Genomic DNA, 24441 nt, shown 5'->3' with positions numbered 1-24441 from the left:
CTAAGGGCTGTGTAGGCCCAGGGGTGACCATCCCGTCACCCACATTCCATCAGCCGCAACGCCCAGCTTCACGTGGCAGGGACCACACGGGGCCCCGATGCTGGGAAGCCACCAGTGGGGAGTCTCCTTCCAGCTAAAATCTCAGAGCAAACCCTAATTTCCACCGCAGGAGATGCCGGCCACATAGGGACTGAGGTCAGTGACATCATCACGGGACCGCCTGTTCTGAGGGATGGTAAGACCACCACGCAAAGGCAGTGCCTCCCCTCAGCACCTGACGATTCTTGTACAACTTTATTATATTCTTGAAGACACTGACCAGGGTCTGTATGTACCAAACGCCCCAAACCAGCCTCTCCCTTTACGTGAAGCACTTGCTCAGGGCACATGCTGTTCTCTCCTACTGCCGTCACCGCGTGTCACCCTCTGACACAGTCCCCCATCCCAGTGCGGGGGGAGGGAGCCTGCACGGGCATCCGCGTGTCTGTCCAGCCTGGGTGGGCTCTGAGGTCACTTAGCTGAGACAGGCTGAAAACAGCAACTCTCAGTCAAAAGCACAGGCTCTTGTGTCACAGACGTCACCCTGACGCCCGTGCCTCCCCGAGGACAGAGTCTTCCCGCGGAGGACGGCCCCCTCTCCCAGCACAGTGCCATGTCAGGTGGGACTAAACGCTTCAGAATTTAGCTTTTGGAGACGTGTCTTGGTTAATAAGCATTAATCATGTCCCTCTTAAGTAAAATAGTTGAGCCAATTTGTGTTTTCAACTCGGAATAAAATTCAAGCATTGGGACATATATACACAGTATTCGGTGATGTTAGATTACTATTTGGAAAAGAAGGGAAAGGAGTGTGTACTTGGGACTTAACTCAGGGCCTTGGGGCAGTGCCTGGGATTTCTCCATGGGGGCAGCATGGAAAGAACGTTGGGAGGAGACTTCACCAGACCAGCATTCTTACCAGAACCCTTCCAAAGATGGCATCCCAACCCCCAACCAACAGGAGATAAATTATTTGCCCATAGATAGAAAATGCCTTTTCGTGGTAAACTTAAAGTTTATATTAGAATTCAAATTATATTAAAATTTTCATGGACGACCCAAAGAAACACAATGATAATCATAACTACCTCCCAGAAATTGTCTTTTTTAAGAGGTGACATATAAATAAATAACATGGGTAGACTTGTTACCGAGTCCCAGCTCGCTCTGCTTGCCACACGACAGGCCAATGAATCAGAGACGAGGTGCTGAGGCAAAGGAAGATGACTTTATTTTTATTCGGAAAGCCGGCAGACGGAGAAGATGGCAGACTAAAGTCTCAGAATAACCATCTTATCGGGGTTTGGATGCCAGTTTCTTTTATAGCACAGAGAGGGGGAGGAGATGAGGAAGTAAAGTAAAAAGGCCCTAAGTTTTGCAAATATCACCGGAATGGCCAGCCTCCGGGAGGGGATGTGTTAGTTTCATCTTTCTTGCAGCCATCCACAGGTGGACCAGGGTCCGAATGTTTGCCTGAACAAAGGCACTTTTGTTCAACATTCAGGCAGAGGGGCAGGGTCCCCCGAGGCAAGCCATTATGTACAGACTGTATCCTTTTAGCAAAAAAAAAAGCAGTGGAAAGCAAAGGATAAAGTAAAAGAAACTGATCCAACATGCAGTCAGATTTGGCTCTTCCCTGGTACAGGATTTTACCTGTTGCTGCCTGGGCACCATCCGCCTCCAACACGAGCGGTCAAACCATTTTCCAGGTTAAGGGGGTTAATGGCCCTTTCTCTCAGGGAGCAGTTAGGATGCAAGCAAGATGCCTCCCTTATTCGATCACAACGTTCAGAGAAGGAAACAGAGCCCCCCAGCCCCCCAAGCCTGGGCTCCCTCGTGATGACTGGGAACAGGCTGACATCTGTGTTCAAGATAAGCCGTAGTGGACACCAGGCCTTAACCTCCTTTCTCCCTCCTGGGGCCTGAGCAAAGCCTCCCCAGAGCCCCTGCTCCCAGGGCATGGGAGGGGCTGCAGAAACAGCAGGCTGAGGCCCCTCCTCTTCCCAGGAACGAAGCCCTCTTTCCTGAGAAGCCGCTTCCCATCCATAGGCAGCTGCAGCTCTGGGTCAGGATGTACTAGGCAGAAGCTACCGCTGCAGGCAGCCCACCATAGGACCACTCTCCTAGTTAGAGGCGGTCCCATTCAGACAGCTGGGTGTAAGGAGGGGGCATCCCTACGCAGAGGCGGCTGCATGTGTGGATGGGAGTCTGAAGCCAGTACAGGCTCAGCACACCTTTGCTGAATTTAAAGGAACTCAGCACACTGTGTGTGGGGTACCTCCACGTCCCCTCGGGGAGAGGCTCTGACTGGGCCCTTCCAAACTCCAGATGCTGTGAGACAATTGAGTCTAAAAACTAGTCCGTTCGTGACCCGTGGGAAAGGTTTTGGATCAGAGACTGGGTCCTCTGCTCTCCACCACCCAACAGAGAAAAGAGTGAGAAGACTTCTCTTTCCACTTTCACTTCCATCCATCTCCCTAACAGTGGGAGAGGATTTGTTTCCTCGTAAGGGGCTCTTAATACACTGATCATTTCGTCCCCATCACTGGAGTTTTCTGCTGGAGGGAGGCGGGGAAAGAGGTAGGGCAGAGATCTTCCCACCACCAGCCAGGATGCGGCAAAGAAACAGCCCTGAGCAAGCAGCCCAGGGCAGGGCAGGCTCGCTGGGGCACCGCTGGTCTCTGAGGGCATGAAAGCCCCATCTGCTCGCTCAAGGGTACCATGAAGATCTCATCAAACAGCATGAGGAGAGCTCACTGCAGGGAGGGGCTCCCCGGAGTACTTTGGGATCAAGTGCCCCGTCACCCCGACCCCAGCCTGTTGCCCGATTTCGTGTCGTTGTGGCCAGGCTGAGTCTGGCAGGAGTCGTACCAAGTGCATCTCAAGGCAACTAACAGTCTGTAGTGGCTGGGCATAGCTGGACAGTGTCCTCCTGCCATCACCATTTCCAGATAAACGTTGGTGACTGTTTGATTAAAATACGAAAGCCCGGGCCCCATGCCTGGACCCTAACAAAACCAGAGCAGGAGACGGGTCTAAATCAAGAAATTTCAGAGAAGTAGTTCTATAGCATCAGCAGGAGGGAAATGCAGGTCAAGGGAGCAGTAGGGAAAAGGCCACATCCGCCAGGGCCTCTGAGGACATCGGACGCAGCCGTTCAGGCATGCACCCCGCTTCCCCGCATCACACCCAGGGAGGATCAACCTCGTACGCCTCCTCGATGGGGAAGACCAAACCCAGGGGCCAGACCCCCTGCACCATCCCCACCCCCAGCTATGTCTCTCTGGGTTTGAAATCAGCTATTGTAATTCCCTACCAGCATGGAAGCAATTCTGGAAAACTTACTTTGTACTGGTGCCAACATCTGGGGACGGTACGTAGCGGTGGTGTCCAAAAACTGGGGACAAGCACACTGCATGAGTGTCCAAAATTTGCCTTTGGCAATATTTGTATTTTAAAGAAGAAATGGAATCTGAAAAATGGAAATTACGTTTTATTATTTTTTTTGCAATGTTTCATTTTAATATCTGAGGCTGGAAGCTATTAAGCTGTCGTTGCATTAAAAGTGACTAAAGCTTGTGTTTGGGGTGATCTATGACCCCTGACTTTGCCCTGGGGACTTTGCCTTTCCGAAGACAAGTGCTGGGATGAGTTACAGGTTCATCGCACCCCATTATTTAAACACCTGAAGCCATTCTTTTCCCTATGAATCAGTGGGGGCGAAGACAAAGAAAAGGGCTTCATGTAACATTTCCCTTCCTCTGCTGGTGACCAGGAAAACAGGAAGGGGGCGAGGCCTGGCTGGAGAAGGGAAATGCAGAGGAAGTGTGGGCCGGGGAGGAGCAGGAGATCCAGGCGAAGCGGCAGCTGAGAAGGAGGCCCCTCCAGGCCCAGGAAAGGGGCGGGGGTCCTGGCCTGGGGACAAAGGGGGAGCCACTCCCAGGGTTGTTTTCCAAGGACAATTTATAGTCCCCATTGTTGGCCTTTCCTCTGGGTAATTAAGCACTAAACGGGAGCCAGGGATGCCCATTCATCTTGTCACTGGGCTTCACTTTCCCCAGCACGCCAGCTCTCAGATGCCGGACAGCTGTGCCGTCCACAAATGCCGGGGAGTTTGTCGATGCCGGTCTGCATTCACCTTGCCCAGAACTCAGCTCTGATCTCAAGGGCTAGATACACTTCGGGGCTGTCTGCAGCAGATGAGCGAAGGGTATCTCTTTTTATGATTTATTTCTAAAGCAGGCTTCACTGTGAAATTTAAACCAGAGAGGAGACTTCCTTCCTTGGCCTGGGCATCCTGCTTTCTGAAGGTGGCTAGGGCACAGACGTCTTTGCCTAAGAGGGGAGAATAAATGGGTCCGTAAAGGGAATAAAAATGGACCTTAATCCATCTGTTAGACAGAGATGGGTGCTTAATAGAAGACTGAACAGTCGATGAACGTACTCATGTTGTGATGGATAATCTCAGCTGTTTTCTTAAAAGTGAATTTCTGAGATGTGTTTCTGTATTGTGTGTGTGTGTGTGTGTGTGTGTGTGTGTGTGTGTGTGTGTCCCAAATATAAACTGGAGCTCCATGTGGTCCAGTCCATACGTGGAGTCACGTTCATAGAAGCACAGCACCAAAACCCAAAGAATGAAAAGTTAGTTGCAGTTTTCGCTCAAGGGTCTGGGGAAATACCAAAGGGCATCCAACTTATGGACCAGAGAAACACTTCTTAAAATTCTCTCTATTTGATTCTCTTTTTCCTCAAGAATTCTGTAACCTCTCTCTTTTAATGGCACAAACTCTCCTTACTTCCAGCCTTTTCTATTTCAATCCCCTGGGTGCCTTCTATCAGCATTTTACACTGGCTGAAAAGTTGTGCCTCCTCTTTGTCCACTACCTGAATTCTTCAAAACACAGGGAGGCTTGGAGGCCGACCCCAGAAGCAAGACTCTCCTCCCTTCCTGTCCTCCCACCCCAGGCCCATCTTCCTCTCTCTCCTCTCATCAGTTTGGGAGACAGAAACTGGTCCCCCAAAGAGCTGAGGCTGAGATGTAATGCCCAGAATTCTCTTAGGCCTGTGTCAGGGGGAGAAGGGCAGGGGTGTACAATTTGGAAACCTCATTCCTCATGTGAATTTTTACGCACTTCCCTAGCCAAACTCTGCAGACTCCTGCACAGAAAAGTGCCAACCAGTGGCATCCTCTACTCATGGTCAAGCCCCTCACACGCAGAGACACTTTCCCCAGGGGTGGTGTCCCCTCTGGGGCCTCTCTGAGACCCTCTGGAACTGTACCATCCTGGGGCTTCCTGCACTTTTTCACAGGCCTCAGGGCTGTGTGGTGGGACCCCCCCCACCAGGGTCTCTGCCTGTGAAAACTCATGCAAGAGGCTGTGCCACCGAGGAAGAACCGGCTGGTATGTCACCCCTGCCTTACGCCACCTCCGCTGGCAGGTGGGGAGCAGGAAGAGGAAACAGGCGATGCAGAGGCACAAGATTTCACGACACCCTGGGCTGAAGCAGGGAGCCTCCAAAACCCCCCACCCGCCCAGCTTTCACAATCAGGGACTTACTTTCTGTTCAGATGACAGGGATTCCGACAGAGGGTGAATCCCCCATGACTGTGCGTTTGGATGTTCTTGAGCAATCCCAGCGCACAGGAAGTGTCTGTACTCCCGTGCGCAGGAGGACAGATCCTCGACCCTGGAGGACAGGCCTCCCTCACCCCCAGGCTGAGAGGACTGTGCCCCAGCTGCCCAGCTCTCTCCCCGTTTGCTCCCACACAGGAATTTCCCCTAATAAAATCAGCACACATTGAACCCCTACCCCGTGGCATCTATTTGGCTCAAAGTGGGCACACCACGGACCCCCGCTGGGCCGGCTAGAGCAAGAGCCCGATAAGCGGACCCCGAGAAATCCTTACACCCTCCATCGTGGAGCCCTTTCCTCGAGGGGCTCACAGCCAGTGCAGAGAAAGCAGAGCAATGTACACGATGTAATGATAAAAACAGGGAAGGAGCCTTTCTGGAACCAGCACGGCTGTGAGGGGGTTGGGGGGAAGGGGGGCAGCTTCGCAGCAGAAAAGACTTAACTCAGGCCGTGAAGGGCAGGAGGAGGAGTGAGGCCAGGCCATCCCTGCTGAAGGGACAGTTGGCACCGAGGTGTTACCCCGGGAGGAGTGGGGTCAGGCCCTGGCACCTAACCTTCTGGAGGAAGAGGGTCTCGTTGAGCAGCCCCCCAGCCCCTGGAGCTGGTAGGACCCCAACTTTCCTCTGTCAAGCACCCCTTCTTGTTTTCCGTGTACTCATCACGTTTGTAATTTGGCCTAATTGATTCAGTTGTGTGTTGAATGTCCATCTCCCCCACCAGACAGCATAGCACATGAGTGAGGCCCTAACATCTCGGTTCAGCCAGTGTCCGGCACTGCGGCCGGCAGGCGTGTCAGAAGGTTCTCAGCAACATCTGTCAATAGAGACATGAAACACCTTGGCTGCTGCCTCCCTGCCCCCCACCCCGCCCCCGCAGACACGAAGAGGAGGTCAGGTCTCTCCTTGAACTGTCCCGGTCGCCAGCCCCCGAGAGACCGACTTCCAGATGGGTCCTGGCCTTTTCCAGGGACACCAGGGCCTGGGCCAGGACCGATGGTGGAAGCAGCCACAGAGGGGGCACCTGGGCACCCTCTGCTTCAGGGAGGTCTACTTGGGGGACCCCCTCGGGGAGGGATCCACTGCTGTGAATTCCCTCAGGGACCCCCGTGCCTCAGCCAGCTCCCACCAGCCACTCCTTCTTTGCAGCTCTCGACAGCCCGAAAGGGTGAGCCTGGAGCAGCAAAGGCCCTGGGAGGCTGCTCTGGACCTGACTCCCAGATGGGGGGGACCGTGCCCTCTGCTGGCCAGGCCCCGTGGAGCCTGGGAAATCAGCAGCAGGAATCTGGAGCATTCTGTAGGAGCATCTGTAAAGCCGGCTGCCCAAATGGCTTAGAATGATGGGGTTAGAACCCCCGGCTCTCGGGCAGGCATCCCCCTGCCCAGGGCCAGGGTGGGACAGCAGGACAGTCTGCCACGTGTGGACTCACGACATACACCCCTCATCTTTTCAGTCTGGAATCATCTCGTTCACAAGCCTCAAAGAAGTGACATTGATCCTTTACGACCAAACTGCCAACCTTTTCCGCAAACAGTATTACCCAGCCAGTTTGACACTGCATCATATATGGTGGTTTCCAGCAATATATCCAGCCTTCAAGGATAAAGGCTGGACATTCAAAAGAAGCCACGAATCCGACACCTGGAGCCAAGGGGGCTCTAGAAGCACGGTGACCACTCCCGGCCCCAGGTCCCCACGGACAGCATTGCGGGGAAGGCAGTGATGGTGCCCACGGCCCCAGGTCCCCAGCCTGGGTGGGAGCTGAAAGCCACATCTGTTAGACAGAGCCCCTCAGCAGAGGAGGGGTCCGCCCCCGGGATGCCTGGGGGTGGGGCAGACCACAGGGCTGGTTTGGGGTGGGGAAGCGGCACTGAGCCTCTTGTCACCGGACCGTGTACAAGAATCTACTCTTCAGTCAACAGAGATTTACTGAGCATCTCGTGTGAGCAGGCTTCCTGCCGTGCTGGGGGTCCAGCCACAGGCCAGGTGCCGGAGCTCACTCAGAAGAGGGTGTGCTGCACTGAGGTGGGAGGAGGGACGGTGGAGGGGGTACATGGCACGGGGGGCGGGGCACTCACAAACCCCTGCGTGGGCAGGCGAGGCGGCACAGCCGAGGAGCGGAGAGGAAGGCACTGTGGCTGAAGGGCTGAAAGCAGGGAATGAGCAGAGGGAGGCTGCGGGCCACCAGAGCCCTGGAGGCTTAGTCCTGAAAGCCAGGGGAGGCTGTGGACGTCCATTAAGATTGAGGGGGGAATGGTGGGGGGGACATCCATGGTGGTGACGATGCTTGCAAGCAGAGGGCAGCAGGGCAGACTATAGGTGACGTGAACAGTCCCGGGGACAGTTGGTGACCTGGAATTTGAGCCCCAGAGGCATGCTCAGTTCTTCTTCCCTCACACCCATGAGGCCCAGCCCGTCTGCTCATCAGAATCACCGGAAAGCTGTACAGAATGCTGATGCCCAGGCTCCACCCCCAGACACTCCGGTTTCTCAGGCCTGGGGTGCAGCCTGGGCTTCTGGATTTAATCCAGACCATCCTGATGAGTAACAAGGTTTGAGGGCGCTTCCCCGAGAACCGTAAGGCTTCCTCTAACCTCCGGGGCTGGTGTAGCTGAACGGTGCAGTGCAGGGGCTGGGGGAATAGGCAGGCTGCACCTGATGGCCCTCACGGCCACGGGGACCCCGGGACCCCACCATCCGCCATCCGCCATGCATTTGACAGGACTTAGTGTCACCTTGCTTCTCCCTCCCTCCCTCCCTCCCGCTCTCTGGAGCCTGTCTGGTGGCAGAACAGCAAGAAAGGGAGGGAAAGGAAGTTCAACCAAGCCAGTTCCCAAGTCCATCCTGGGGAGGTGATCTGGCTGGTGAGCGGGGCTCCCGTGCTGGCCCCTCTCCCCGCACAGCGAGGGCCTGGCCGCGAGCTCACACGGCTACCCCAGGGCGCCTGGCCTTACAGAAATGCCTCCTTCCCGGCCTGGTGTCACATTAGGCCAGGGTGAGAGCGCCACTTCCCCTCCCAGGCGACGGCAGGGCTGCCCGTGGGCCATGCCCTGGGTCAGACACTGGCTGCTCTGAGAGTTTCTTCCCAGGTCTGTCCATCTGGGGCCTTTTCCAGGGAAACGGTATCAGCTGTGAGAAAGAGAGCACACATTCTGGAAATATCGAAAAACAACTTTATTCCATTACCCACGTGACCAAAATGCATGACAGCTGTGGTTCGTGGTTTCTCCCTGGCCCGTCCCGCTGCATCTCCCTTCCTCTGTCCCCTCTCAACCTGTGTACCCCCTAACCCACCCTTCTGCCCTGCCCCAGGCCTTTCCCCGCTCTCCTCACTGTGCTCAGCTTCTGAAATTCACATCTCAGCTGCTTTGGCAGCGCTCTGAGGCTCTGAGGCCAAAGAGACACAAAACTTCTCATCAGAACCAGCCTGCGTGGCCCTCCCTGCGTGAAGCCGGGGCTGCGTCACCTGGCACGTTTCTCTAGCAGCTCCCGTCACTCAGGGGCCCCGCACTGCCAGCTCCATCGCGCTCCTGGCACTGACACCTCCGAGGGTCTGGCGGCAAGCGGCCTAAAGCGTCAGGTGAGCTGCGTGCTCAAACCCGACGGCTCAGGAAGAGGCCTGTGTCGGTGCCGCCCACTTGTTTCCTGAAGACCCACAAGTCTGTGTTTAATATATTTTAGAACAATGTCTGGAAACTGCAGTTTACTTTTACAAACATACTTACATGTCTAAACTTCAACAGTGTGGATAATTTTACTCATAACCTAAGGATTCCAGACAGGGGACCTTGAGTGTCGTGGCCATGCCACTGCGGCTGTTCCATCTCTGGGCGCAGGGGGAGCTTTGAGAATCAGAGGCCATATGCGTCCGGGCGCTCACGGCCAGCACTACGGTGGGTGCCAGGGTGGAGACACAGAGACAGATCAAGTCCCCGTGCTCAAGGGGCTTGTGCTCTGGGTGGGAGTTGCAGACATCAAACCAACAGCTAAACAGGAAGAGGTGCAGCTCCAGCGCTCACACCAAACAGTTCTGTGACCGTGGCTGGGTGGGGCGCCTCCGTGGCAGGACGACCAGGGAGAGTGGCCTCTGACCCGGCCTCAGGGTGGAGCCGCTGCAAAGACCCTGGGCGGGGCTTTCCGTAGAGTCCGATGGCCCTGGAGCCTGATGAGGCCCGAGTGTGCAAAGAGGTCAGTGTAGCCGAGCGGAGCAGGGCCAGGGCATGACGAAAAGGCCTGGGGACTATGGGCAGAGGCCAGCACAGCTTCCGTCACAGGTGATGGGGACACGTCGTGTGCTGACAAGCCACGTCCAAGCAGGCGTGGCAGGACCTGAGTTATGTTGTAAAAGGCCACTCTGGGAACTCCGTGGAGAAGAGGACACAAATGCATCCTTTTGCTTTCTCTTCCTTTAGGCAGTGGGAAGTCAGGGGGAGGCCCCAGCAGGGCACCACCAGGTGGGCCACTGTGACCAGGCCACCGCAGGGGTGAGAGGGCACATGGCCAGAAAAGAGTGGTGTGTGCTGCCACTCGGGACTTCTGCCTCCACTCCAGTCCTCCTGGGTTTACTTTCTTTTTACGGAATTTTACTTTAGAAAATGCTAATTGAGAAATGCAAGCAGAGGACAGCTGAACCCCACCCGAGGACCCCTGCCGAGGGCTCATCCTCAGAGGGAGTTTTCTCAGGCCGTCCTCAGTCTGTAAGAAGAGGACACATGGACTCTGGCTGCAGGGCAGCTTCAAGGGAAGTTTGGTTTGGTTTGTGTTTTGTGTTTTCGTGACTATTTCAGCATCCCCATCACTCGGCACGCTGACTCCTCTGAAGGACATGCTGATACACGTAGCCCCTTCCCCTCTCAGCAAAACTCAAGGGCAGCACCTAACAGAGGACCTTCGTAGGGGCAGACTCTCCCCGCACCCCCGGAAGAGGCATTGCAGCCGGACAAAGATCTTCCTGTGGAGCGCAGAGCTCTGGACCACAGTCTGCGGTGAGACAAAGCTGACGCGCTCTTTGTGAGATCGTTGAGTCCCTAAACCACAGGAAGTGCCCCAGAAGCAGGGGTCAGAGCGGAAGACGCTGAGGACACTGGCTGTCACGGCAAGGACCTCAGACAGCTGGAGGGGGCGAGTTTACTCCGCCTGGGCAGCTAGAACCACGTACCTTAGCTCAGGTGGACCATAAACACAGAAGTTTAGGCCTCCCAGCTCTGGAGGCTGCAGGTCCAAGTTCAAGGCACCGCAAATCCAGTTTCTGCTGAGAACCCTCTTCCTGGTTCACAGACGGCCATCTTCTTGCTGTGTCCTCAAGTGGAGGAAGGGGCAAGGGAGCTCTCGGGGGTCTCCTTTATAGGGGCACTAATCCCCTTTATGACCTAATCACCTCCTAATGCCATCACGTTGGGGGAATAGGTTTCAACATAGGAACTTGGGGGCACAGTCAGCCCATAGCAACCCCATGGCAGCTGCACGAGGCCAGACCTACAAGGACCAGAGAGGGCAGAAGAAGCCAAGGTGGTACGCGCCCAGCAGCCGATCCGAGACAAGGCTGCGGGTGTTCATAGGTTATCTGATCCCAGGACACCGGAGTGGGGAGGTGGAGGTGAGACAGGGACAGGAGTGACCTACACAGCAGTCCTGCTACAGGCAACCAGGGCCCCCCACGGAGGAAGGTTGCGGGGTGCTTCTACCCTCACCCCCGTGAGTCACTGGTTGGGGTCTGCTCCTGGGAGGTGCTAATTCCCCCCACTTCCGTCCTGCACACCAGCAGGCCCCATGGCCCAAGTGAGCCCTCGGGCAGAGGCAGGAGGCCCACGTGCCCTGAATGGGGAAGGGCATGGGGCCGCGGCGGGCACTGACTCTGCTCACCAAGTGGCCCATGGACGTCTCACTTCCAATCTGCAGGGTCCCTCTCTCCACACTTACGATATGCTTCAGTCTGTCCTCTGTCCATCCGTGGCCAGGCCCACCCATGACCATGGCACCGCCCTCGCCTTGCGTCCCTGCCCACCCTCCGTCGTGAGCACAGTGCCCCAGTCCCCCGGGGCCACGGGCAGTGGACGTTTCATCCACGCTCAGCCATATTTTAGCAACTCAGATACTTTAGCAACTAACAAAGACCCAGTGTGTCCTCCCAGGGGGGTTCACTTTATTTTATTTTACAATTAATTTTTCAACTTTAGAGAGGCTTTATATACATGGAATAAAATAGACCATAAAGGGTACAATTCAATGAGTTTTGACAGACCTCTACTCCTGTATAGCCACCAGCCCAATTAAGATATTGAATATTTCCATCACACCCGAAAGTTCCGCACATCCCTTCAAAATCACCCAAGTCACCCCAGACCAGGAAACCACTGATCTGCCTTTTGCCTTACACATTAGTTTCACTTACCCCAAATTTCACAGTTTTCCGTCGGGTCTGGCTCCTTTGGGTGTCGCCTCCCTCGCTAGGTCATTCCTTTTTATTGCCGAGTCGTGTCCCGCTGTACAATGGACCACAACTGGGTTGTTTGTCCAAAGGCACCCGGGGCTGGTGCAGTCCGGGGCCGTCGTGGAGGAAGCTGCTTTGGACGTTCGAGTTGGGTCTTTGTGTGGCTCTAGGTTGCTGTCTCTCTTAGGTAAGTCCCTCAGAGTGGAATTGCTGGTAAGTTAAAGTTTAACTTTATAAAAAGCTGCCTATCTATTTTCAAAGTGGATGCCCTTTCCATTTATTTTTTTTTAACAATTAATACATGAATGATCGTTGTAGAAAAAATAGAAAATACTGAGAACTTTAGAAAAATAAATATCTGAACTACCTCTACCCGGAAATAAGAGTCTTAACCACGTGTTCACAGAGCATTGCCTTGTCAGCAGTCATTTGGGTGCAAAGAATGGAAACTATGTCCAGCACAAAGGAATTTTCTGAGCAGGACACAGAGGCATCTATGGGTGACAAGGGGGAGGGGACACAGCTGAACTCCGTGACGGTTGCCATTCTGGAGCTCTCGCTGTCTCTCTTGCTCACTCCCAGGGGCCACGGGCCCTCCCTCTCTAGCCCCCGGTCCAGTCTCCCTGCAACAGGTGACTCCCTTGGTCGGCTTCTGACCCACATGCCTCCCTCCCCAGTGGTCACATCGACAGCACTTGAGCTCAGAGCTGTCTGCTTTCCAGGACTTGGTTTGTGTTCCCAAAAGAATGAATCTGATTGTCTCAGAGTGGTTCAGCCATCCTCTTCCGGTCCCTGACACAAAGCAGGCCATGGGCCACGGGCCACGGGCCACAGGAGGCTCTCCATGGGGAGTTGTGGGTAGGAAAACAGTGATCAGCGTGACTAACACGGCCCCCCGACCCAAGACTGTTCTAAAGAAAAGGTTCTATAACCTGTATTTTTTAAATGTATAATCTCGTGTACACCCTTTCGCGTCATTGAAAATATACCTGCACCATCATTTGAAGAGACCACATCATGGTACCCTATAAATGGATGAACCTCGACGGATTTAACAAATGCCCTAAACGTTCAGATTGTTTCTGATTATTCCAAGAAACCACTTTTTGGTGAACATTCTTGTACATAAATATTTTATTCTTCTCTTAGGAAGACTTTCCTAGGATATTCTAGAGCCAACATCTAGAGCCACAATTTCATTCCATCTTCACCGTGAAACAGGGAATAACGCGTCCACTTTACAGATGTAGAAACGGAGGCAACATGAAAGCAGCCAAACACCCACAGGTGAGAGAGCTGGGATTCAAAAAGCTCTGTCCTCAAGGCTTCCAGGAAGGTCCTCCTCCACCCTCCCCACCTGTGGGCACGAAACCACATTCATGCCTGGACCTGGGCCGGGTGGACAGTAGATAACAAGCCCAGTCCCCCGAAAGAAATGCCTGTTCCTCACAGAGCCTGCTTCTGGGCGCAGACAAGAACCTCCGTGGTGGGGCTTGGGGTCAGATCTTCCCCTGCACACACCAGAGGTGACCTCTCCAGAGTAACACCCCGCCCACAGCCAAGAGGAGCAGGGGGTCTGGATGAACGACGCCACAGAGGAAGAGACGACAGCCGTGAGACGTGGGACTCTCTCCAAGGACACAGGAGCCCTCAGAGGTGACGGCCTGAGGCTGTGAGCAGCCCAGGGATGGGAACTGTCACAAGCCAACAACAGGGGATCGGCTCCGTTTTTCCCATTTTATTCTTTCCTTTCCAGATAAAACCGCACTTGGGCTGCTCTAGAGGTGGGGTCCCCATAGTCTGTGTCCTGGATGTTGGCAGTTGCCTGGACAAACCTTTCCAAGGGAGTGGCCAGGTTACTGTGAGGGTCAGAAGACAGGAATAGGACCACAGCAGCTGTGGGAGGATGGTGTGTGGGACTCGGGGAGCGGCCGTCTCCTCCCCGCCTGGCCCCTTCCTCGGTGTCTCTCTCCAGGCCTGGACCACACACTGAGTGCAGCGGCCTCATCGCTGCCTTGGAGGTTGGGGGACAGTCCTGCCAAGTGCCATCCTGAAGGTCAGCCGCCCAGGAGACCCAGACCAGGCCCTGCCCGGGACCCGGAGAGCCATCAGGCCCCCGGGAGCTGGGGCAGCCCCTTCGCCTTTTCTGGACGGGAGAGGCCACTGTTTGCAGAGCCTATACTGAGGGTGACGGAGGACAACCCCTCATTCCCAGAGAAGGATGATGCAGCAGCTGCAAACAGCTGATGGGGTGGAGAGCTTCCCCAGACCAAACAGGCCCCATGAGCTGTCCCCTGCGCATGTGTTAAAGGAAAAAGGAAAGAGAAAGAAAATGGGATTCCACCTGTGGTCGGTCACCAAGGGCCCAGCTCAGGAGGAGGGTTAAACCCCCTCGCGTTTCAGAAGCCAGGTTTGCAGGACGGCTCGCCTCCCCCTCCTGCTCGAAATGTCCCTCGAGCTGCTTACTCATGAGGCTGCCCTGACAGCTGTTCTGACCATGCCTGTGAGTCTGGGATGGCTCATGGTGACTTGGTGTGGCCCCTCCGCACACTGGGACATTTAAGGAACTCGCCTATTGTGCTGGGTACCAAGAGATGCTTCATGGCTAACTGCCATTGTTGGTAGCATTGTTATCACTTATAGAGTAAGTATCCTTCACAGCAGCCCCTGCTTAACATGCTGAGCTCACGCTCAGAATCTACACAGCACATCCCTTTTCAGTCAAGCTCCATCGCCGTCCTGAAGCCGGGAGGGCGTCTTGCAGGGGGTCTGTGTCTCCAGCATATGCCTGCACACTCACTGCTTGTTGAGATCCAGCTCGTCTGTGCCACCAGGAGAAAGGACGTGCTCTGCTGCTGGGAGGGTTTCCTGGTCACTGGACTCCTGAAAGGAGCCCAGCCTGGCTGAAGGAGGACGTGAGCAAGTGTGCTCCATGACCCTCTACCCGCCCTCACACGTCCGCTGGCCCGTGTCCCCTCCCCAGGCCCTTCCTCTTCTTCAAAGCCTCCCAGACCAGAAACTCGACTTAACATGTGACTTGCCCCCTTAGTTGTGGTGAAATTATATCACTCAGAGCAGTTTTATAGGCAAAGATTCAGAATGAGGGCACGGCACGAAGAGGGATGTGTTAGCCACTCGGGTGGGATCACAAGGGCTATTCATGGCCAGGCTTTGAAGAGTTCAAGCAAAGCAGGAGAGGAGGGAATCATGATGGCAGAGGAGGTAGAGGGGGTGGGAAGGTCCAGGGGAAGGAAACAACGTGGAGCTCAGGGCACTCCCACTGCCCAAGGAGGAGGTGAGGGAGGAGAGGAAGAGCTCCCAGCCTCCAGCCATGCTGGGGGGAGAGCCACGCCGGGGAGAGCCATGCCAGGGAAAGCCATGCCGGGGGTGCTGGCTCCAGAAGGCCCAGCAGCACCTCAAGATTATAAACCATGATTTTTCCTTCTTAAGAGAAGTGACTTGTTTGATGTATAGCCAAGATATCAGCTCCAGCCCCCAGTTCCACAAGCTCCCCAAGATTTCTGCCTATCCCCCAAATCTATGATTATGTATACAGAATGCCTGCTGTGTACCAGGCACAGTTCAAGCAGCAACAATGAAACAATAAAGCAGGGGTCCCCAACCCCAAGGCCACGGATGGTACCAGTCTGTGGCCTGTTAGGAACTGGGCCACATAGCAGGAGGTGAGTGGTGGGCAAGCAAGCAAAGCTTCATCTGTATTTACAGCTGCTCCGCATCGCTCACATTACTATCTGAGCTCTGCCTCCTGTCAGTTCAGCAGTGACATTAGATTCTCTCAGGAGCGTGAACCCTACCGTGAACTGAGCATGAGAGGGATCTAGGTTGCGTGCTCCTTATGAGAATCTAATGCCTGATGATCTGAGGTGGTGAGGCTAGCGCTGGGGAGCAGCTGCAAATACAGATAATCATTAGCAGAGAGGTTTGACTGCACAGAAACCATAAGAAATCAATTGCTTGCAGACTCATATCAAAACTCTATCAGTGAGTGGCAAGTGACAAGCTGCATCTGTTGGCAGGTTTTATAGTGGCAAGTGAGTTGATGTACTTCAATTGTACAGCTGCATCTGGTGGCAGGCGTTAAGTCAGAATCCAGCACTTATTTTAGTCCACAAGTAGCCGGTCCATTATTTTATTTACCACTTCCGTCTGTGCCGCTTTCCCGCACTGCGCACTTGTCTCAGTCACAGTTTTGGTAAGCCCACAGGCTAACCCTAGACAAAATGAATAAAAAACAAACGTTGCTGGAGAGCTTCTTGACCCAATGATGAGATAGCAGAAGACTCTAAGACTGCCAACAAAAAGAAAGCTGCATTTAAAAGAAAATACCAAGAGTCCTACTTAAATTACAGGTTCAATGCAACAGGTGAGTCACATTCTCCAAGCCTGCTTTGTGTAATATGTGGCGACCAGTATCCAACGAAGCCATGAAACCTTCAAAACTGCTTGGCCACATGGAGACCAATCACCCTGCATTAAAAGACAAGTTTTCGGCGTTTTTCAAAAGAAAAAAAAACATGAACACAAAGAACAGAAGCAATTATTGAAGGCCACCACTTCATCAAATGTGTCTGCACTGAGAACATCATTCTTAGTGGCTAACCGCATTGCTAAAGCTAAGAAGCCTTTACTATGGGTGAAGAGTTGATCCTGCCTGCCGCTAAGGACATTTGTCGTGAACTTTTAGGAGAGGCTGCAGTTCAAAAGGTGGCACGTGTTCCTCTTTCGGCTAACACCATAACTAGACAAATTGACGAAATAGCAGAGGATATTGAGGCACAATTGTTAGAGAGTATTAATGAGTCACTGTAGTATGCAATCCAGGCTGACGAGTCTACCGATGTTGACAATGAGGCAACAATGCTTGTTTTTGTGCGATGTATTTTTCAGGAGGATGTGCATGAGGATATGTTATGTGCAATTTTGTTGCCAACCAACAACACAACTGCAGAACTATTCAAGTCTTTGAATGATTACATATCAGGAAACCTGAATTGGTCACTTTGTGTCGGTATATGCATGGACGGAGCAGCTGCCGTGACTGGACGGCTTTCTGATTTCACTACTTGAGTCAAAGAGTCGCTTCTGAATGAGTCTACGCACTGTGTCATCCATAGAGAAATGCTGGCTAGCCAAAAAATGTCGCCTGAATTTAACAGTGTTTTGCAGGATGTGATTAAAATTATCAGCCACATTAAAGTACATGCCCTTAACTCACATCTGTTCGCTCAGCTCTGTGAGGAGATGGACGCAGAGCACACACGTCTTCTCTTATACACAGAAGTGAGATGGCTTTCTAAAGGTAGATCACTGGCCAGAGTTTTTGAGTTACGAGAGCCACTCCAGAGATTTCTTTTAGAAAAACAGTCACCACTGGCAGCACATTTCAGTGACACAGAATGGGTTGCAAAACTTGCTTACTTGTGTGACACATGCAACCTGCTCAACAAACACAATCTGTCACTTCAGGGGAGAACGACAACTGTATTTAAGTCGGCAGATAAAGTGGCTGCATTCAAAGACAAACTGGAATTATGGGTGCGACGAGTGAACATTGGGATTTTTGACCTGTTTCAAACATTAGCAGAGATTTTGAAAGAGACTGAGCCAGGGCCTTCTTTCTCCCAGCTGGTGCATGCTCACCTATCTCAGCTTTCAAAAGAGTTTGAGCATTACTTCCCAACCACAAAAGGCCCCCAAACTGGGAAAGAATGGCTCCACGACCCATTTGTGAATAAGCCAGGTGAATCGACTTTGTCTATGCTAGAAGACAATCAAGCGCTTGAGATTGCAAATGACGGTGCCCTTAAAAGTATGTTTGAGACAACTTCAAATCGCCATACATTCTGGATTAAAGTCAAGCTGGAATATCCTGAGATGGCCACAAAAGCACTGAAAAGCCTGCTCTCATTTCCAACATCCTATCTTTGTGAAGCGGGGTTTTCTGCAGTGACAGCAACCAAAGCAAGATTACGGAGGAGACTGGACATAAACAACATACTTTGGGTGTCACTGTCTCCCATCACCCCCAGATGGGACCGTCTAGTTTAGGAAAACAAGCTCAGGGCTCCCACTGATTCTGCATTATGGTGAGTTGTATAATTATTTCATTATATATTACAATGTAATAATAATAGAAATAAAGTGCACAATAAAAGTAATGCACTTGAATCATCCCGAAACCATCACCCACCCACCCCAGTCCGTGGAAAAACTGTCTTCCACGAAACTGGTCCCTGGTGCCAAAAAGGTTGGGGACCACTGCAATAAAGAACATCTGCCCTCATGGGGCTTCAGTTCCACTTGGGGCAAAGGAGGTGAGGAGAAACAGATAACAAACAAACAAACAAAGCAGAATGTATTGAAGGTCCCATGGAGATAACTGCCACGAAGAAAAACCAGTGTGAGGCTGAGTAAGAGATGAAGCTCAAAGCCATCCTTCTTCCTCCCTCCCCTCCCCCTCCTCCTTCCTCTCTGTGGATTATGATGCAAAGCTTGTGTCCTCACTTCTCCTTTGCTGCCTTTGTTTCCTCTGGAGATAATGAGCCTACACGCATGTCTTTCCATACCTGGTAGAGCGTTGAGCTCAGCTACTCAGGGGAGCACTCTTGTCTCCCGTTAATTTCCCAAAAATCACCTTCTCTATAAATAACTTGGGCAATTAAACTGTTTAGAAAACCTAAGGGTTTGCCGAGAACAAACATCATATTGTCCACATGTTAACTGGAAAGTTACCAAATGATTCTTGTTTTCCAATCTGATTGTTAAAACCTGATAAGTCAGCTTATTTTTGTTAACAAAATTGCTGGATTCCTCCTGCTACGTGATGTTCAAGTGAATTAACAGAGATTGGAGGCAAAAATTGGACACGAGGAGTAGCCAGGTTCACAGTGAGTTTCTATTCACAGACTAATTAGAGCGAGCTGTGATGATGTTAGGAAACGTGGGCTCATCTAGGTGTGCAAACAAGGCCTCCTGGCTCATGGAAGAACTAAGAATAGCATGGCAGCCCTTCTCATCACATTGGGCTACTGAGACCTTGTATTGTTCTGCTCTCAGGAGAATATTTTTGTTTTGAAGATTTCTAACCTGCTTTGTCTCTGGGGGTAATCTTAATAGAAACAGGCTCTTTTCCCCCCTTAACACTTCAAAGTTTCCCCAAATGGTCCGTGTGGAAAATACAATGGCACCAAAGAAGAAAATAACTTTATCACCTCCCTGCCATCTGTGGGCATAAAAAGATTGGTCCCCAAAACTCTGTTCTCTGTGTTGAAAAGCTTGCCTGGAACAAGGTCATGGTGTGGACATGCTTTGGACCGGTCAGCTCCTGAGCAGGCCCTCTATAAATTCTTGGAGATGTTAGGAAAAGTATTTAAAATGTGTTAAAAGGGCCAAAAAGTGGGTGGCACGACCTTCTATGACCACACTGGGTGATGTTTAACAAGACCACCCAAGGATTCTTCAATTATCTGGGGGAACGGAGCCGTACTTGACCTGCCATTTCCTATGATTTGAGGTTAGACACTGTGAAATTACACAGTACATTAGAGACCAAATCTAGAACAGATGCATATAATTTCTGCCCTGTAGGAAAATAATCCCAAATATTACAGTTTTATTGCCCTGTAGGGCATTAACCAGCCATTGTTGGTCCTGAGGCAGTGAACTTATCTCAGGATGGTGTTGGGGAGGCGGGAGGCTGGAACCCTGATCCCATACTCCGTTCTGGATTAGCTCCTCCACCTTACTGACTCCCTCACTGATGAACTAAATGCAATAGTGGGCTTGTATTCCTTCTGCATTTGGGTGAGTCTCATTTTTAACTCTTTTAAGACCGGACCTTGACGGGAAGGACAAATTACCAAGGTGATGCTGTCCTGGGTGTTGACTGTGTCGAGCTCCCCTGAGACTGGCAACTCTTTTAAGAACTTGCCCTCCCTCTGTTCCTGGCAGGGGCTCGCTGCAAAGAACCACCCCCTAAGGAACTTAGATGAGACGCACAGATGACCTCCCTGCTCACCTATGACAGGGCCACATACACCACCCAGATGCCCAGGCGTGGCATGATTAGCTGAGTTGCCTGTCGCCTCTGGACCAACTTGGACAAACACCCGCTCACCTGGCTCACCTGAACTACCCAAACTTTACTGTAGCTTCTCCTCATTCCCCACCAGGCCCCTGGACTTTGGCCCAATGCAGCCTGAGCTCATCGGAATGTGGACACCCTTCCCCAACACCCCCCTTTAAGCCTCCTCCTGAGAACTGTGCTGTCAGGATACCTCCCTGTCAGCCCCCCGCCCCTCCCTACTCATAGGTCCTTGCTGGCCTCGCTGACCCACCCTTTCAAAGAAGATGCACCCCCCCAAGCCTGTCCTTAGGGCCCCTTGCAGACCTCATGGTCTGACCATCTCCCTGCTGCAACGGCCCCTCCCTTACTGAGCAGAATGCCCTCCTCGCCTACATCGGGATCTGTTTTGATTCAACCCCATTCTGACCCTGTGAAGAGGAAGAGCCGAGCCTGAGTCTCCCTCACAGCCTATTTGTCCTACCCTACCTGCCTCTCCTCAGGACCCAGATCTAGGGCCGCCCGCTGTCCACACTGCTAGCCATGCGCCTGACCCTGAAGGGGACCAGGCATTTCTAATATTCAGTGGTTTTCTCCAGAATCTTGTTACCCAACATGTGCGCACATCTCCAAGGCATTCAAGCAGCTTGAATTGGTGGACACAAGGGTCAGGGGTCAGGGAGCAGAGGCTGCCCTGGGCCGGGGGGACTTCCTTCCACCTCCACCACTGCTGGGGTCCCTCCTCACTGTGTGGGTGTCCTCACAGTAGCTCTCTGTTCAGGTAGAAACTGGGCCACACCTTTGTGTGGTACCGTCACAATAACGTACAGACTCACTTATGTCCGCTACAGGTGAGCAGGGGTCTCTCACTCTCTCTCTTTCCAGCCTCCTTTTTAGCCCCAGGAAAAGGGGAGAACAGGTGCCACTTGGAAGAAGCAGAGTGCGTGACTCAGAGCTCCAGACCATCATCGAGAGGGCGTGATGTCACCTCCATGCCGGCCACCGGGGGTGGAGGGAGCCAGGTCAGCGGCCGCCTGCCTCTCCAGGCTACTGTCCAGGCTGAGGGTGACGCCTGGAGCAGGAGGGCAGCTGCCTTGCTCCTTCCAAGCCCTGCGAGCAGCAGACCACCCCAGCCTCAGGGCATCGCCTGACCATGAAGACCCTGGGGCCAGCCTCAGGCCAGGGCCACAAGGCTGATCAGATACAACCCATAAATTCCCACATTTCTGGAGAGGAATGCAAGGGGTGCCTGAGGACCAACTCGGGAAGGCAGGCCATCTCAGAGCATCCTGGTCAGTCTGCAGAGGCCCCCGGCAGCATCGCAGGGGCTCCCAGGGCGGGTGACGGCCACACGCTTGGCCCACTGTCCTGCTGACTCAGAACAAAGCAGCGTGTCTTCATGAACCCAAGGGCCTGGCACCCAAAGAATAGATTGTAGAGACTTACTTCAGCTGTCTCAGAATCCTCTGTGGAACAAAGAGAGAGACGAGGAGGGAAAGAGGGCGAGAGGGGCAGAGAGGATGGGGGGGATGGAGGGAGGAAGGAAAGGGGGGGAGGGGAGGGGAGGAAAAGACAAGGAGGGAAGAGGATAGCCCCCTTCCTCCCCTCCACCCCCACCACTCCCTCTCAAGTTCAGGAAACATGATGGAAGGATGCAGGGATGCAGGGTTAGGATGGCCCGTGCACGTCCCCTTTCCCTGCGCCCTCCTGCCGGCCGCTCTGCTCTTGTGTTCTTGTCCCTGGTCCTGGCAGGAAGGTGAAATGACCCACTTGCCTGAAGTGCCTGTTGAGCTAACCCGTCATCAGGGCCACCGTGAGACGGATTTCCTGACAGCACACTCTTGTGCAAGCAGGTCCCTGCTCGGCACTTCTCTACAAGGCAAAGACCCTACAGTAGGTGGGAGGTTACATTCCAGCCACAGGCTGAGTTTCCCCGGAAAAAAGGACGTGGTAGGGAGGGGGGCTCAGGACTTGCTGGAAGGGGTCATCTGTCCTGATCGTGAGGCTGCTGAACGTAGCACATAACGGCTTGTTCTGAACCTACTCAGTCTCACCAAACCCTGCCTTTCCCTCCCGGGCCAGGCCCTGCAGGGAGCAGGCCGCCCCAGGCTCTGTGCTGGGTGTGCGGGGTGCAAGGCAGACACCCCGTGACCATGGCCCTGGGGAGGTGCGGCTGAAGTGATGCGCCGAGCGCCCTTCTGGCTGCAACGCTTTGTGAGTTAGTTTCCTATTGCAGCGGTGATGACAACAGAACACAATAGCAGGACCCCTGAGAGTTTGTGCAAGTTAACTGAGATAATGCACAGTAAGTCCTTTGACCAGTGCCGGGGTTGAAATCAATGATGAGTTGCTGCTGGATTAACTGCTGTTGTTTGAAATACACGTTTCTCCACAGAAAGAAGGGCGGGGGTGGGGGTGTACTTCGGAGGCGTATAAATAAAGCTGTGGACACCAAACCATCATGAGAGTCTGGTGAGGGGTGTTTGGGGCCACGGCACCTGCCAAGGGGGCAGCAAGAGGAGTGGGGAGGTTGCCCTGGGGTGGGGGAAGGGCACCGCACCGGACCCGGAAGGTGACTCGGCCTTGAGAGCGGAACCCTGTCAGTGATGGTTGGCAGAGGGGAGGCCCCAGACCTGCCCACTCCACGCTGCCTGGAGAAACCCCAGCCTCTTCCCAGGAAATCTCCTTTCCATTTCAACCGACTCAAGCCGGTCTCCTCTGCCTGCAGGAGAGAAAGGGGCCTGAGGCAAGCTGCCAGATGCTCTTGTGTGTTTAGGTGCTTCCCTCTCCGTGCCCAATGGCTGACGTGCAGCAGAGACCCTGGTGGTGGTTCCAGCAGAAGCTTCTACATCCCGAACAAGTTTGGAGACCGTCTCCGGGCAACCAGTCTTCACTTGGGAAATCAGGAAGTGGCCCTGCCCTCCCACCAGCTCTAGCGGGCCTGGGTTCTGGGGCTGATGCCAAGTTCTGCCAGCAGTGGACACAGACCCTATGGGGGATGGAGGACAGGGGCCGGGGCAGGGGGGCCAGAGATGGGGGATGATGGGGCAGAGATCTTGCAGCGTGGACCTCCCTCTAATACCAGCCCCAGAAATTGTATTTAGCCACTATAATTAACCAATTAACCACTGGAAAAAAATATTTGTAATTTTTCCAGATCTTCTTCCTCTCAGCAGAAATCTAGGATGTGTTTTTCTAGTTCCCTTTCCTTGAAACATGTGTGTTTTGAAGGAAACATAGCCCATATGTTGCTTATTCATGTTTCACACAAAATGCTCTTAGGGAATATTTACTCAAGGTCCAAAACATCTTCCATTTGTTTGTGTTTTTAAAGAAATCTCCTGAACTTAAAAACAGGAAGTCCTTGCTGGCGGAGTATATGAACATAAACTCTCCGGGTTTCGTTGGTTTGGGATTAGGGTCCACGATGGGTCAGAGGAGGCTCTCAAACCAGAGGAGCTGCATAGGCCCCCGGGGCCTGGTGGAGAAGCCCAGAGCCGACGAGCAGAGACCAGCTCCACGAACTAGCGGCCGAGCCTGCGGATGGCAGTTCTCAGGGGAGGACGAGGAAGGACCAGGGCCAGGTCTTGTGAAAAATCAGCTCTGACCCACAGCCCCAAAAGGCTTTGGCCCCAAATGCCCGTCGTCCTCCCCCGGCCTTGAGAGGGAAGGGACAGGGCATCTTGGAACCAGCTCTGGCAAGAAGGGCAATGTTTTGTTGCAGAAAGAGTTAGAAAACTCTGCCTTGGTAGAGGTGCCCCTCCCACTGCCAAAGGGAAGAGAGGCCAGGCAGCTGACGGGAGGAGGTGAGATGGAGGCCGGGGACTAGTGGACGGGGCGTGGGGCGGGGCCACCCTGCCGTTCTCCGCCCTGTGGTCTCAGTCCTACCATCTCTAAGATGAGAATAAATGCACCCACCTAACAAACTCACACGCATCATAAACATGCATCAGAAACACACATCTACGGTTCCCAGCACGTACCTGGTGACCCATCAGGAGACAGCACAGCAGAGTCTGGTGGGAGGATCTGCCCTGACCAGTGTGCCAGGAAGGTTTGGGGCCAGTTTCCAGAGGACACCTGTGCAGGCGCTGGCTCAGGCAATAGAACCTGAAGTTCTTTCCCATCAGCACTAAGCCTAGATCAGGGGTCCCCAGTGTGGACCGTGTGACCCTAAGAGTGTGCGAGACAGTCCAGCGAGACCTGGAAAGGACACCAGGGCTTTCTTTACATTAATGTCACCAGAATGTAAGAAAGA

The sequence above is a fragment of the Balaenoptera physalus genome, assembly GCF_965194825.1.
Source record: "Balaenoptera physalus genome assembly, chromosome: 16".
Taxonomy (NCBI): domain Eukaryota; kingdom Metazoa; phylum Chordata; class Mammalia; order Artiodactyla; family Balaenopteridae; genus Balaenoptera; species Balaenoptera physalus.
Note: the sequence above shows the minus strand (reverse complement) of the source record.